The sequence below is a fragment of the Typopeltis vanoorti genome, chromosome 7 (assembly GCF_054136105.1).
Source record: "Typopeltis vanoorti isolate ZY-2024b chromosome 7, IOZ_Tvanoo_1.0, whole genome shotgun sequence".
Lineage (NCBI taxonomy): Eukaryota > Metazoa > Arthropoda > Arachnida > Uropygi > Thelyphonidae > Typopeltis > Typopeltis vanoorti.
This window is the reverse complement of record NC_143555.1, coordinates 60,575,551-60,591,473: the sequence shown is the minus strand read 5'-3', so window position 1 is coordinate 60,591,473 and position 15,923 is coordinate 60,575,551. Positions and strand designations below refer to the sequence as shown.

The window sequence follows — 15,923 nt, the reverse complement described above, 5'->3', positions numbered from 1 at the left end:
TTCCACCTACCACCTAAAATTTGTAATCTACATACCTTCAACCTATCCTAATAGGTAGCATTTCATAGATCTATCACCAAAATACTCACTCACCTTACTTGACTAACTTTTGTAATATGCTCTGTGAGGTTCAACTCTCTGTCCACCATTATCCCTAAGCCCCTAGCCATATCAACTTCTTGCAATCCAGCACCATCAACATGATACACCATATGCAACCTTTTCAACCCAAAGTGCATTTTACATTTTGCAATATTAAATTGACAATCATTATCCTTTGCTTACAATGCCAATTTATTTAACTCATCCTTCAAGATACTTACATCGCCTTTATCAACTATGCTCTCCCCAGTTTTGCATCATCAGCAAACATTTGCCAGCCTGGCTGGCCAAGTGATTAATGTACCAACTCTCCAACCAACAGGCAGTGAGTTCGAATCCTGCCATGTGCATGGATGTTTGCGATTGTTTTTAGGTGAGAGATGAATGTCACTGCCTAGTGTGAAACCACTTCCCCGCTTATTGGAGGACTGAAGTGGCTTGAAAAAGTTCATGTTTGGTCTCCAGAGAAGGATTTCCGCACTATGTGAAAAACAAATGAAAAATACAAAAAAATATATATACATATAAAATCGATAAAAATAGAAAAAAAAATATCCCTAGCCTCCCACAGTACAAAATATACTATAGATTTGCAAATAACCTTTTGTGGGTCGGAGGCAACATAAAAAAAACAAGTGAATATCCCTCCTTACATCATTGACATAAATAAAGAGTAGTGGCTCTAGTACAGAATCCTGAGGCACTCCACTAGTAATATACATTCTACTAGATTCCATACCATCATATACTACTCTCTGGTGCTGTCTGTCAGCTACCCCCCCCCACCACTAACCAACCATGCTACTAGCTTCATATGCATTCCATTTGCTCCAACTTTTCTAAGAGTTTTCCATGTGATATTTTGTCAAATGCCTTTGCAAAGTGCAGCAGTATCATGGTGTAGTTATTTCCTTTATCTAATTATACCTGGATGATACAGAAATTCAAGTATTTCTTTTGCCTCTGTCACCTTCCTACTATGAGCACTGTTTAATGTCATCCAACCATAATCATTTTTCCTCTTACTTGATACATATAAAAAAACTTGTTTGGATTTACTTTGGCCTGATTAGCAAATTTTCTCTCAATCTGATTTGGCCTTTCTCACCATGCTATTCACACTTATTATTGCACTTTGTACATCTCATGAGTATAATGATCACCTTTCCTGCTGATATTCTCTCCACAGTGTTTTCTTTCTTTGCAGCTCTTGTTTTATATATCTGCTTATCTATCTCTGCTTATCTTGTTTTATATGTCTGCTTGTTTATCCTCCTGAACTTGAGTAAGCAGTCTGATACTGCTTCTCTCAATCTGTGACCACTTCCCATGCAGTACTGACGTTCTTTCCTTGTCTAATTTCTTAGTGGCCACGTGGTTAGCCTAGTGGCTATGTGCTTCACAACCATATGCCTGTGGAAGGAGTGTCCTAGGTTCGATTCCCGTCGATGATGTGAGGAGCTTAAGGATCTTTCTCAGCCATAGCCAAGTTAGCCGGTCTTGAACAGCAGGGTTTTCCCCCCAGTTTATCTGGGGATTTTCATCCTACAAGCAGACAAACCAGCCTCATGAAAACACAGGCTACAATCATAGGATATAGTACTTAATCCCTCATTAGGAGGGCTCAACCAGTCCTGAGGAACAGGGAGAACCCCACACAAATAAAATAAATTTCTTAGTATCTTTAATTTATAGTATAACCAAGTGAAAAATACTTCCAACAACTTTCTCTAATCCAGAGTAATTTAATAATAAGATGCGACACCTTTCGGCAACTTGTATATAAAAATATGACTCCTGCATTACTTCAACCTTAATATCACCTCTGGCTCCCACTGAAGAGACCTCGATAAAGGTTGAAACCGGTCTGGGTAGTGACCCCATAATGCATAGCATTATACATGTCTGCAAGGAGATGTGCTTTGCATTATGGGATAGGATATTAAGGCAAGTGATGTGAGGTCTTAGCATCCTTATACGAGTTGCCCCAGTCCTGAAAATACTTCAAGTACCAACTTTGTTTGCTTGCACTTGGATAAAGTATTAAACTAAGTATATAATTTCTTGGTATCCTTAATTTATATCACCTAGTATAATTTACAAGTTGGAGTTAAATTAATAGCATCATAAAGTACAATGCTTCAAAAAAAAAAAAAATGCTCTGGAGGGAGCATGAAGAAAAAGGTGATTAGGATTCATAGTAAGACAGATTGCAAGAAAGAGACGGGTGACTAGCATGGTAAGAGATGTAAAATCAGATTATGAGAAGTGATTAGCTAAGTTTTAGCTAATCTCTTCTAGATTAGCTAAGTATTATGCAACAAACAATAGAAAGGATGATTATGGAAGGATAACTTTAATCAGTACTAATGGTAGGAACGGCCAAAAGCAGAAGAAATAAGTGAGATAATAAACAAACATTTTGCAAAAGTGTATTACTGGCAGAGAGTAGTTAAGTTGGCAGAGGCTGATGTGAAAAATTGAGGTAGACAAAGTGAAGGTACTTAGTATATTGAGAAATATCAATGCAAACAAAATGTCAGATTCAATGGCACATCAGGCCATGTGTAACAAGAATGTGCAAAGGAACTGGCAGTATCTCTGACCAAGCTTTTTAATAAGTCTCAGGTATGGCAAGGTTCTGAGGGAGTGGTAAAAAGGGTAAGATGAAGACAGTACCAAGAGAGACAGAGAGAGAGAGAGAAAGAAGTAGCAAATAACAGACTAATAAATATCTCAGGAGTAGTGGTGAAAGTATTGAAAAGTTGACCAACACTTCATTGCCAATCACGCGATATCGCGTGATCTCACCAAATGGTCTGTCGCTCGTTATCACGTGGCCGTCGCTAACTAAATAAAAAAAATTTGGCCACCACATGAAATTCCAATTTTCAGCTTAGCAATGAACGACATCGCACGATCACGCGATGCGAGTCCTCACCAAACGGCTGAGCACGCGTTATCGCGTGGACATCGCTAACTAAATAAAAAAATTTAAAAAATTTGGCCACCACACGAAATTCCAATTTTCAGCTTGGCAATGAAAGTGTTAAAGATAGAATTCAGGAATGGGTGAATAAAAATATTACTATTATGTGACACCTCCAAGGAGTCCAAAGACTCATACAGGGAGGGCACCTACTCTACAACTCTCCATCTCCATTACTCAATCCACCAACTACAACTACCATCATCATCTACACCAATGCCATCTGCTGCCCACCACCACCACTAGTATTTTCACAGCCAATCACAAACATCCATGCCCATGGTGGGATTCAAACTTGCAGCCTTTTGACTGAAGAGTGAATACACTAACCACTCAGCCAACCAGGCTGGCATATGATACATGACTCAGTGCATAGGAATATGATATTCTATAAGGGACAACATGGTTTTGTGAAGGGTTGGTCTTGCCTAGTAATCTGCATAATTTTTTATAATCAAGTGACAGAGGAGTCAGATAAGGGAAATGGCTATTCAATGATACTGCTACACTTTGCAAAAGCATTTGACAAAATTCCACATAGAACTCTAGTGCATAAAATGGAGCAAATGGGGATGGATATAAATCTGGTGATTTGGATTACATGGTGGCTGATGGATAGATCAAAAAGTGGTTAGAAGCATACGGGGCATGATAGAAGCATATCTGCAGACATGTTATATATCTAGATATAATCCCAAAAAAAAAAAAAAAAAAAAAAAAAAAAAAAAAAAAAAAAAAAAATCCAAGTATCAGTTTTTAGTTCAAAAGCAAACTTCACAGCTATCATTTAACCCAGTGGAGCACCCAGATGGGGGTCAAGGGGCCTTCCCCCCCAAAGAAAAAGGGAAAAAAAAACTAGAAAAATTTCCAAATACTTTTAATTAAAATTAATTTTTTTTATTTATGTTGTGTCATGTCTTCTATTTCTATATACTACTTATGAATTAACGATCCCTGCAGATACTCAGTCATAGGTCGTATGCGATGCATAGTGTGTATTCTCAAATCGTCTATCAACTCAGTCCCCCCCCCAGGATTACACCCTGAGTGTGCTACTGATTCAACTCAGGGCCGATTTTATCATTAGGCGAACCTAGGCAATCACCTAGGGATGCCAGATTTTGCTACATAGTTTGGGGAAAAATTACAACCTTCAAAAAAAAATTTGTAAAACCTTGATTAATAATAAAAAACTGAAATAAGTCAAGCTGTCCTGGTGCTCACTGATGATCCTACATTATTTTCGCCTTTCTCTATTTCTTCCATTCCCCTGCTGTTTGTATACTTAACCTCAAGTGCAGAGATTTTTCCTCCTTCTGGCATCTGTCCCAAGATGAGTGGGGAATGATATTATTTTTATAAATATCCACATATGTAGGTGTACGTGTGCTTGTGTAAGTGACAAAATATATATATAGACACAATGTATAGGGGTGCCTACATTTTCTTTGCCTAGGGGCATCAGATACTCTCGGACTGGCTCAGATTCAACCCCATCAATCTTCTGAGGAATGCTAGTTGGATAGACGGAATGCTTAATAATGGAAGTCTTGCAATGAAATCTTATTTGAATAAACTGGAAATCCTGTGTTCAAACTAAATTTTGTGATTATAAAATATTATTTCTGAAACAAATGGAAAGTTATCCATCCTAGAAGTTTCATATGGTTAGGAAGTTAAAAGAACTTAAAAGTAATTTGAAAATTGAGACAAGAGTAGAAATATTAGAATAAAAATAAATAAATACAGTTGCCACTTAACTTAATTATTTATTTTGCAGAATGTTCAGCTATGTTTCGTAGTCATTATCAGTACAGTAGAAAAGCGACAAACACACACACACAAAAATCTTTAGAAAAAATAGTAGTCATAGTTACTGGATCATATCAATCTAAGTTTGTCCCCCTGTGACATGCATTCTAAGGCTGTTGAGATACAGATACAAATTTATGTTATTAACTAATCCAATTTTTCTGTAGTTCAAGCTAATACAGAAAATAATTTCGTCTGCTAGTTCGTTCCCATACTGCCAGTATAGCATTTGTCATGTATTATGGTGGATGCTTAGTAACAGCAAAGCACACTAGAAGAAGGTGAGGTTGAACATTCTACCCCTTGAGAGTACATATCAGAAACTGTGGATGATGATTTATAATATGAACTAATTCAATAGAAAACATATGGAAAAATACCAGTCTTATAGACACAGACTCATCTCGGGAGGTCGAGATACTATAGTTATAGAATCATCTCAACCTCTTGTGATGAGTCTTTTGACTCCATGGAGGCCTGAATAATAATCTGCATAGTATGCACACAAATAATATTTACTGGAGTCAAGGAATATAAAATGTTTAGAGTTTAACTGTATATAATGAAAAATGTTTAATCTTCATTAATATTAGACCTCTAGGAAGTTACTATTATTATGTGACACCTCCAGGGAGTCCAAACACTCATCGAGGGAGAGCACCTACTCTACAACTCTGTCTCCACCACTTAATTCACCAACTACAACGAACTGCAACTATAACCATCATCTACACCAATGGCATCTACTGCGCACCACCACTGATATTTTCACAGACAATCAAAAACATCCATGCCCACAGCAGGATTCAACCTGCAGCCTTTTGGCTGGAAAGCAGATATACTAACCACTCAGCCAACCAGGCAACCAAGTTGAAAAGCTATCTGCAGGAAGTCCCCACAATTGCACACAGAATCATCCAATTCTTCCTTAAATTCATTCACCGCACTTTCTGGCAATGGATACTGCTTGCTAGTTGCTTTCTATGAGCCTGCTCCTCACTCACGTGCTCACACCCACATTATACAACTTCAGGAGGGGTCTCTTGTGTTCCTATCTCCCAGCATCCTATGAAAAATCTCCACATTACCCAGGTAATAACTTCAGTTCCAATTATATATATATATATCAATCATATCCCTTCCTACTTCCAATTCAAGAATATGAAGATGGTATTCCATCAGTGTGTCTTCGTAACTCACATTTCGCATTCCTAAAACCAACTCAGTATTTCTCTGAGGCCTCTCCAAGATAGTTTAATCTCTTCCTGAAAAATCATCAATGACTTGCACAGAAAAATACATAAGCAGCCTAATGAAGACTTTATGCAATGAAACTATTACCTTTTTACTTTTACATTTGAAGGTCTTACTCATCAGCAATGCCATAATTAATTGCAATATCATCACAATTTTCCACAATGTCATCTTTAAACTTCATGTCTCTGTCCAACACTACAACCTTCAAAGTTCTAATTTCCTATGTCTCCTTCAAAACGGCAATATTATTTCAAAATAGATCTATTTAATAACATTCTGTGAATGTAACTTTGTACTCTGAAAGGGGCAATGTTGGAGCTTACTATTCAATGGGATATTTTAAATTTATGACAAAATGTAAATGATGAAAAAAAACTTTGATATCTAAAGAAAGCTCACAGGCTTTCGTATTCTATATTTCTAACCCTACCCCCTCCCTTTTTTTTTTTTTTTTTTTTTGAAAGTACAAAATGCTGCTTGAATAGCACACCCATTCACTCTGCACTGTTTACTGTAACGAGCTGGCTGAAACCTTAAAAAAAAAGGCATAATCAATATATACTTTAATCAGCTGTTTCTCTTGATATGGTCACCGATGATTCATCCTTCACTCTAATAATAATAAACTTGCGTAATTAGGTATATAAATCCACAGAGACTCAGTAGTTACTTTTCTTTGTGATATATCATTTGTGAGACACGTGGTTACTCACTGGCTGGCTCTGCGTGCTTACACATACAAATCATGTTCATTCATTGCTCTGATTTCTGCCGAATCTAGGATAGAACTTCAATTCAATATTATGCGTTCTCAGCAGAAGTCACCACTGAGTTTAATCCTAAGATCCAACAACTATTCAAATTGCCACCATCCACACGACAACACATCACATATATATCAACAATTAAAGATGCTCAGCCTACAATTTACAAAAATGCCACTAGTACGAGTAGCAACACCACAGAAGAATGATATACCTATGAAAAAATATGAAAGGTAGCTTAACGAAGTTTGAGGAGAAGAAGGAGTAAAAACAAGAATTTTTATCGTACGTTATTATTATTAACAAATAAAAATTAAAAAAAAAATAAAACTTTTATATTCACAGTGAGTATGGAAATCTCTTTTCGCAAGAACCCCCTTTCACGTGTGTGCAAACAAGTAAGTCACACTAACAAAGTCCACAAAGTGTGTAAACAACTAATTCATACATTCGGCGACAGCTGAGCTCGAGGATATCAATGAACCAAAGCTTTCCGGGAGAATGTTGCCACCATCCCATATTCCTAAATCCAAATAGGCATTTAGAGTTTAGGAGGACATTTAAACCATATCTGGCTTTTGGAGACTGAATGGGCAGTTAAATCTCCACCGGTAAATCAGAGATAGTTGGCCCATGACTATCAGTAATTATTATAAGCGACAACCGATGAGGCGACGGGGAAATAAGTGCTGCCATTTCTTGGCACCTAGCCCTAACAGGATGTGTGACTGTATGAAATAATGTGGGTTCTACAGTCGATTTTCTATAAGCCTGTGTAACTCAGTGGAAGTCACGCTTGCATGCTCTACTATAAGTCTCCAGAAGATCGACTTATGTTCAAGTCTAGTCGTCGACAGGAGGAAGAGGAACTTTTTCAAAGCCTTTCTTGGCCGGATCATGAGTTAGTCAGTCCCTGGCATGGCAAGTGGGTTTTTTCTCCCGGAAACTCGAGTTTTTTCGTCCTATAAACTCAAGAAAATAGATTTTTTTTCCTCTCTTATGCTGTGGATGAGGTGCAAAAGTAGATATACAGTTGTGAATCTTTTATTATTTTGCATTTCTTATTTTTTAAATGATTTTTCCAGATAATTATGGCTGGCAATTTAACCAACTACTAACAAAAGTGGATAAAAAAAACAATACTGGAAGACAGAGAATGCTGAAAAGGTTTGACAGAAATGGGGTGAAAAATTTGATACACCCCCACCAAGCAAGCTAACAGTTTACAGAATATGCTATAAATTGGATCAGACTGGGTCCATCTGTAATGTGCCAAAGAGTGGTCAACCTGTCAGTGTTACTCTCCCTGAAAATGAAATGTTACTTGCGTTTGCATTTACTCAAAGCTCACGAAAATAAAAATAAATTAAAAAAAGAATGAGCTTCTAAATGAGTTAGGCATTCTGTGCAGATCTTTGGGTCGTCTGATGCAACGTTTAGGTATGAAAATGTATCGGCCATGATTAATGCATGGATTATCACAGAAGGATCCAGATCGCTGTTTACATTTATGCAAGGTAGTTTTGAATGAAGAATGACAAGGAGATGCCATCATTTGAAAAATCCATTGGTCTGACAACCCAAATTTTAAACTCTCAGGCACCATTAATAGGCACAACTTTGTTTATTACTCAACAGAAAACCCCCGTGTAACAATTAAAGAACGGTTGAATCACCCTAGGGTTACAGTTTCGGTGGGCCTTTCATGTAAAGGGGTTATTGGACCTATCATTTTCAATACAACTGTACACAAAACACCTGTATTTTAACATACTGAAGGACACTGTTATAACACAATTACGACTGCAGCAAGATAATGAGGGCATCTTTATTTAAGCAAAACGGAAGTTCCTCCCACTATGCTGTAGCAGAGCACCATTTTATTGACCAATTATCATCTCATTGCTGGACAGGGTCGATAAGGACCAGTTAAATAACCACCGAGATCACATAACCTCACCGCAATGGACTTCTTCTGGGATGTTATCAAAGATAAAGTATTTTCAAGAAAACCATGCTGCTGATTATATAAATAATTAATAAGAAAAGCATGCCAAGAAATTGATAATAATAAAGAATTTTGTGCCAAAGTGTGCTTGGTTGTAGAAACTGGACTACGGGAATGTGTAAATGCTGAAGGCTGACACTTTAGGCACTTAAGACATAGTACTTAATTGCAATTCCACTTAATAAAGCTAGTGTGTTAATCTTTACTTTATACTCATATTTTTTTCTATAATATATACCTAATTTTGAACCTCTGTATTATATATATATATATATATATATATAAAACCACTTTAAAAAAAAAACAAGTAAAATAATATTAAATTAGTTCACTTACCTTTTAGAAATGTATTTTCCTGTTAAAATATGTTTCACTATAAATTTGCAATTCACATTGTACTCAGTGACCCACTAGACAGAGGGCCAACAAACACTGGTTGCTAAAGAGCCAAGAGGCTGTTTTTCCGGCGACATAAATTAAGTTAAGGGGATAGAACATCCCGTATTATTTTACAGCCGGGTACGAAACTCGGAGATCGAAATCTAAGAGTTTCATGCCGAAGAACTATCGGCGAGTCCAAGCCTAAGTCATCACTTGGGTAGTACAACACTCGGAGCAAAGGTGGAGCAAGCTCCATAACTTATAATGTAAAACAGTAATACATCTCCTAGGAGCTGCGTTTTACATTATGAGAAAATATTAAGGATAGTGACGGATCTTGCTCCACCTTTGCTCCGAGTGTTGTACTACCCAAGTGATGACTTAGGCTTGGACTCGTCGATAGTTCTTCGGCATGAAACTCTTAGATTTCGATCTCCGAGTTTCGTACCCGGCTGTAAAATAATACGGGATGTACTATCCCCTTAACTTAACACTGGTCGCTGTTCACAAGAGTAATGAAAATTTTTTTGACAAATTAGAAAAGATGAACCAAAAACAAGAACGTGCTTTATTGCTGCAATAAAACACGTGTTCTATAGCTACCCCACCGTGGGCGCCGAAACAGGCCAACCCATAATAAAATTTTAAGACAGAAAAAGTGTCCCATGGTCGAGGGTGTAAGGTTACATATTTCAATCACTTTCACGATTATAATTTGAGGAATTTTTTACTCTACCCGGGGTTCCCCCCCCCCCTCTGCGGACGCACATTACCATATGATTGCATTTTTATCGAAGTATGAAAGTTTGAGAGTGCATAGCGCATCAGCGCTCATCTTAATAGGTCCAATGCAATTAATTGCAAGATAACTTTGAATACTTCTGCTTAGAGTGGGGGAACAATCTGTTTGTTTTAGGATTTATTAGAAAACAACACTGAAGGAGAATGCTATTTGATTGGTATATTTAAAATACTCAAAGATGAAAATATGTGAACCATCATTTATAAGACATGTGAGAATAGAAAATGAAAGGAAAGAATAAGTGTGAGTAGAAATACTTTCATTAATGCTAAACGAATTATTAATAATTAACATTTGTGATAGGTGTGTCCTACAAGTTGTTGGGTAGAGCGAATAGCACAAGCGCATAAAGTCTAGACATGAATAAGCGAATTTATGATGGCATAATTAAAAAGTAAAACTTATGAGGGGTCAGAGAGTATGGCAGGAATAAATATGGTTTGATTGAGCAGCCAATCATTTCGTAAAATTTATTGCCCGTGTTACGTGTATTTCTCTGGTTTGTGTATATTTCGGTCAGTTTTCCAAGAATTTTCTTTTGTTTACTGAGACTCAGAGTACATAACATTTGTGGGCAAAGGTTGGTCGATTGGTAGAGCCTCTGCTGCTAATGGCTCAGTTAAGTTTGAGCGCGGTTAGTAGTTGGAAGGGATCCAATCGTTCGATGCTGTTGGCACACCACACCTCGATGAGTCTTTGGACTCCCTGGAGGTGTCAAATAATAATAACATCCGATCATTATCGAAATTATCCACTTTCGGAAATCTTACATTCATTAGTTGTTGTTTTAGAATCAGCGGTTCCTCTGTCTTATCAATCTCACATCTGCTGGTATTTTTTTGTAGATCAACATCATCTTATAATCCTTAATGCAAAGCCCACCTCCTCGAGGAGGTGCATGATGCTATGCATTCGGCTTTGCATTAAAGGTAAATATTAAGAATAGTGATCAGAGTTTATTCACCTTTACCACGAGTTGCCTAGACTTGTACTACTTTACGGTTAGACTTGCATTACGTGCAGGCGCAAACTACACTTATTTGTCTGTTGGCTTACTTGGGAAATGGAGTAAAAAACCAGGTTTAAAATAGCTTGGTATCTTTAACATATATTATATCCAAGATAAAAAAATTTCTACATCTATCTCTCATCCTGAGATTTTTATTTAATAAGGGTCAAAGCACCTTATGGTAACTTGTTTTGGTAAAATACTTATAAGCTCTCTATTACTTAAGCTTGGTATTTCCTAGCCTGGCTCCCACTGATGAGACCTCAATAAAGGTCGAAACCGGTCTGGGTAGTGGCCCCTTGCCTTTAATGCATAGCATCATACATCTCCTCAAGGAGATGGGCTTTGCATTAAGGATAAATATTAAGAATAGTGATTAGAGCTTAATTCCCTTTTACCACAAGTTGTCTAGACTTGTAGTACTTTATGGGTCACTAGACTTGCATTACGTGCAAGCCTAAGTGAGGTGCAAACTTGGCTTATTTGTCTGTTTGCTTACTTGGGAAATGAAGTATAAACCAGGTTTAAAATAGCGTGTTATCTTTAACATATATTATACCCAAGGTAAAAAACTTTCTACATATATATATATATATATATATATATATATATATATATATATATATATATAGTATATATATATATATATATATATATATACACACACACACACACACATATATATATACCAAACAATTTTATAAGCTAGGTTTTAATCCTTTTCCCGAGTAAGCAAACAGACAAGTAAGTCAAGTTTGCTCCTGAACATAGTTCAAGTCTGAGGCAACTCATGGTAAAGGTGGACTTGTCTGTTTGTTTACGTGGGAAAAAGGATTAAAACCTAGCTTATAAAATTGCTTGGTATCTTTAACATAGTATATACCCAAGGCAAAAAACTTTCTACATATATATGTATTCATACTTTTATGTACTGACTGAGATCCAAGAATTCTAATTCTTGGATCTCAGTCAGTATATAAAAGTATGAACATATCTCAATTCCAAATTAATACAACAAATCATCACACACGCGGGGTGGTTCAAAATTCCACGTACAAACTTTAAGGGGAGATAGAAAACATCTAAATCAACCACATTCAGTTAGGAAAGCATGACTGGAAACGCCACCCGAATGTGATAAGTGGCGCTGTTTGCCAGCGTTCCAGGTGAGCAATTGAGGAACGGGACTGCAAAATTCGCATAAACTATACAAAAAATAAGGGGGTAGGGGAGGCAAAATATGCTACTGCACGGAGCAGCCCTGATTAAGGCTTCCTCATTCGCCATCGTACGTAGAACAGTGTCGTTTTACGAACGCTGAGATTTCAGACATGCTCCTCGTTTAACATATTATGTATCCAACTACTATTGAACTGTTCAGTTACGCCTAATAAATCTTTTTACACCACTTACTGCCTTGTGTTATTTCTTTATTATTGTGTACCTGTTAGTACCTTCCAGTGGCGTTTCCGGTCATGCTTTCCTAAGTGAATATGGTTGATTTTGATGTTCTCTACCTCCCTTCAAAGTTTGTACTTGGAATTTTGAACCACCCTGTATATGTATATGTATATATATACACACACACCAGGGGCAAATATTCCGGGTATGTGGTGCTCATCCACGAAATATCAGTATCACCGATATATTTTTTTTATTTATTCCCGTTAAAGACTCCCTAATTGTCTGCAGACTTTGCTTGATTCCTAAAATTAAACACAATATGCTAATGCTTCATTGCTCTCTTCACGAGCATATGAAGCATTAGCTGAGATCCTCAAAAGTCTATGTTTCAATTCTCGTGTAGCAAACAACGACAGAACTTTCTCAAGAGTTCATTTAATTTCTTGTTTTCTTTTCCCGTTGTTAAATATCGGTTTTGTTAAATTTTTTTGTCAAATTTAATGTCAATTTGGCCAAATTTTTTGTTAAATATCGGTTCAGTATTTTAAGAGAGTTTTACTTGTTCACCTGTTTTCCTCTCTTTCTTAATCTTGAGAGTATGTGTTATATATCAGTGATAATTACTACATCTGGAATCTTTCTATTAATTAGTGCCGCATTCATTCAGATAAGAGATAACACTATCCAATTCTTTAGAATGTCGACTCGTGGCATAACCAAAGTAACCTATAGTTTTCAGTCAGTGTTGCGTGATTAATGCGGCTTTCCTCTAACTGCAACCACCTTACACAACAATCCTGAAAACTCAAGCAAAGAATAAGAGATTTTATGATAAAAAGCAAATCTGTCATAATCACTGAAGAATGTGGATGATTGTGAGAGGTTTCTTCTCCCATATGTTGAACCACATCTCTACAACAGAAACTCAAACTTCACTTCAAGCACTGTTCATCTGTGTTTTCAATTACTCACTCGTCGATTTTGTTGGTTTCAAAGAGCACTATGCATGTTGATTTCATATATATATATATATATCCATCAAAAAGATAATCTTTTTGATGTTTTTATCTAAAAATTTCTCTGCCACATTTTATGAAATAAGAAATTTACTATCTGTATTGCTTTCTTGTCATAGCAATTTAAAATTTATTTTTGATGTCCGTTTTTTTTTTTTTAATGTTGATTTCCTCCACTCTAATTTCACTGATAATGAAATCACTTTCCTTACCAGTAGAAAGATATTTCATCACCAGTGATTTGATACAAATTGTTCATATGCCTATCCAAACACCAGAAAATAATCACTTTCTAAACACTCTTAGTCTCTTCCTTACTAGCGGCTATTCTTGGTATCAGGGCAGTATTCATGGGTGTGCGAACTGTGCGGTGGCACAGGGCCCCGCAAAGCGCAAAAAATTGAAAAACGAAAATTAATTTTTTTAAATTATTATATACATTAATATTATAATTATTATATAAAAATATTATTATATAGAAAAATATATGTATATAATTTTACAACCAACTATTGTTGTTATAGTAAGCGAAATAAGATCGTAGCGCTAGTATTTGAAACTACTCTAAGATATATAACAATATCGTACAACACGGGTGGCGAACCTATGGCACGCCCGAGAATTTTGCTGACACGTCAACGATTTACATATGGTATACTTTTATACGCTTATAAATTATTCAACCTTTTTTTTTTTTTAATTGTTACAATACGTACAAGTTAAATTTTGTTTTACAGGACAGAGCAGCTATGAAGACATGAATTCTATTGGTGTAATATTAACAAAAGATCACGCGACCCTTTAAAGACAAATGGAACCCACAATTTTTGAGTTGAAATGCTAATTCTCTTCAACCGAATTCCATATCATCTGTCATAACATTCACTATGTATTTCTTAGTTTGAAGACATTCACGACGTGGTGTCGTTTATCGTTCCGACAGAACTTCTCATTACCGGGGGGCTCTACTCACACAAGTTTCAACCCTTGGTTGATTTTTATTGCCTTGTTTGTGTTTGAGCTGGAAGGGGAACTCACACAAGCATTATGACATGTTTCAATTCGTGGTAGAATTTTATTTGAAGTAAGCCTTTGTGATCAGTCATAATGACATCGAGAATTTTAAATGCAATCAAACACACTTATTTTATGTAATTGAAAAATTAGACAAGTTTTAGTTAGATACTGTATTTCCGGTGCAATATATGGTTTTGCTTGCATCTATACAGCCTAGTTTCTGTGAGAGGAGTACATGTGATTCATTAGTTAGCACCTTTTTATTCTAGCTGTTTCTAATTGCACTATTTGTTGATAAATATATTACACAGACTGCAAAATCCTCTGTACCTTATTCAGGGATACAATAAAACTATTTTTTTTTCTTGCATCTACAGTATATATAATGGCTGTTGGGGAAGGCGTGTTGTTTTTGTGTGGGAGGTATATATGCAAAACGTTTTAATGTCTTTTTTCGTAAAGTGAAATCAGGGTGCAGTTATATTCGACGGTAAGACAAGTCGACATCCTTCTGCTGCTTCCCCTGCTCCGCTGACTTCTATAGTGAGTAACAATGCATAAATATTTTTCTGACTACCGTTTTTTTTTTTCTTCAAACCAAAATCATTAAAATGAATTTAATAATACAATAAGCAATTTTATACTGAATAATATTATAAATTTTGTGATCAGAATGGGATATGTCAATGAAACTTACAAGTTAATTTAATGATGTTGGCCTGAGGAAACTACAATATTGTAGCATTAGTCCTGTGATTGATAACTAATTTAAATGCGTACTTTTATATTTCTCAACATGCTACACCGTATACATAAGTGTACTAATACTCTTTATGATTATTCCATAATTATTAATACTTATTAACTAAAATAAATAGCCAAAAGGCTTCACATCGGCAATACAAAAATAAATTAAGTGGATGTTAAATCCAACATTAAACGTTAGTTTAATGTATAAACTTTAAAAAAATCATATGTATCAAGAATTTAGACTTAGCATGGCCTGTTCCGGCCTTAGAAGTCATCGTTGAGTCGTTTAAGAGGACGTCCTGGTTTTCTTTTTCCTAATGGTTTGTACTTTAAGGCTTGTTTTGGAAATCTTTCTGTTTTCATTCTCTGAACGTGTTCCATCCATTTATGTTTATATTTTTTAATTTTTTCTATTACTGGTTCTTGGTTTAATTCTTTCATATCTTCGAATTTTTGTGATCAAATAGGGTATACTTTGCAGTTTTTCTCATAAACTTCATTTCTGCTATTGTTAATCTTTGTCTTTTTGTTTTGTCCAGATTTCGCTTCCATACATTAAGACCGGTAGGGCTAATATATTGTATACTCTTATCCTGGTTTGTTTTTGAACTA

General features: G+C 35.9%; 1 protein-coding gene across 10 annotated transcripts in view; it reads right to left on the bottom strand.

Annotated features, from left to right (window-relative positions):
• LOC150104711 (GTP-binding protein 8-like) overlaps nt 1-7,379 on the bottom strand; it is a 147,274-nt gene extending 139,895 nt beyond the window's left edge. For 6 of the 10 annotated variants that reach the window (XR_016548546.1, XM_090395304.1, XM_090395306.1 and 3 more), the window contains exon 1: nt 7,268-7,379. The gene's annotated coding sequence lies outside the window, so the exon portion shown is untranslated. The other 4 variants (XM_090395299.1, XM_090395300.1, XM_090395302.1 and 1 more) reach the window with 4 other exon arrangements.
• Between the last annotated feature and the right edge of the window lie 8,544 nt (nt 7,380-15,923).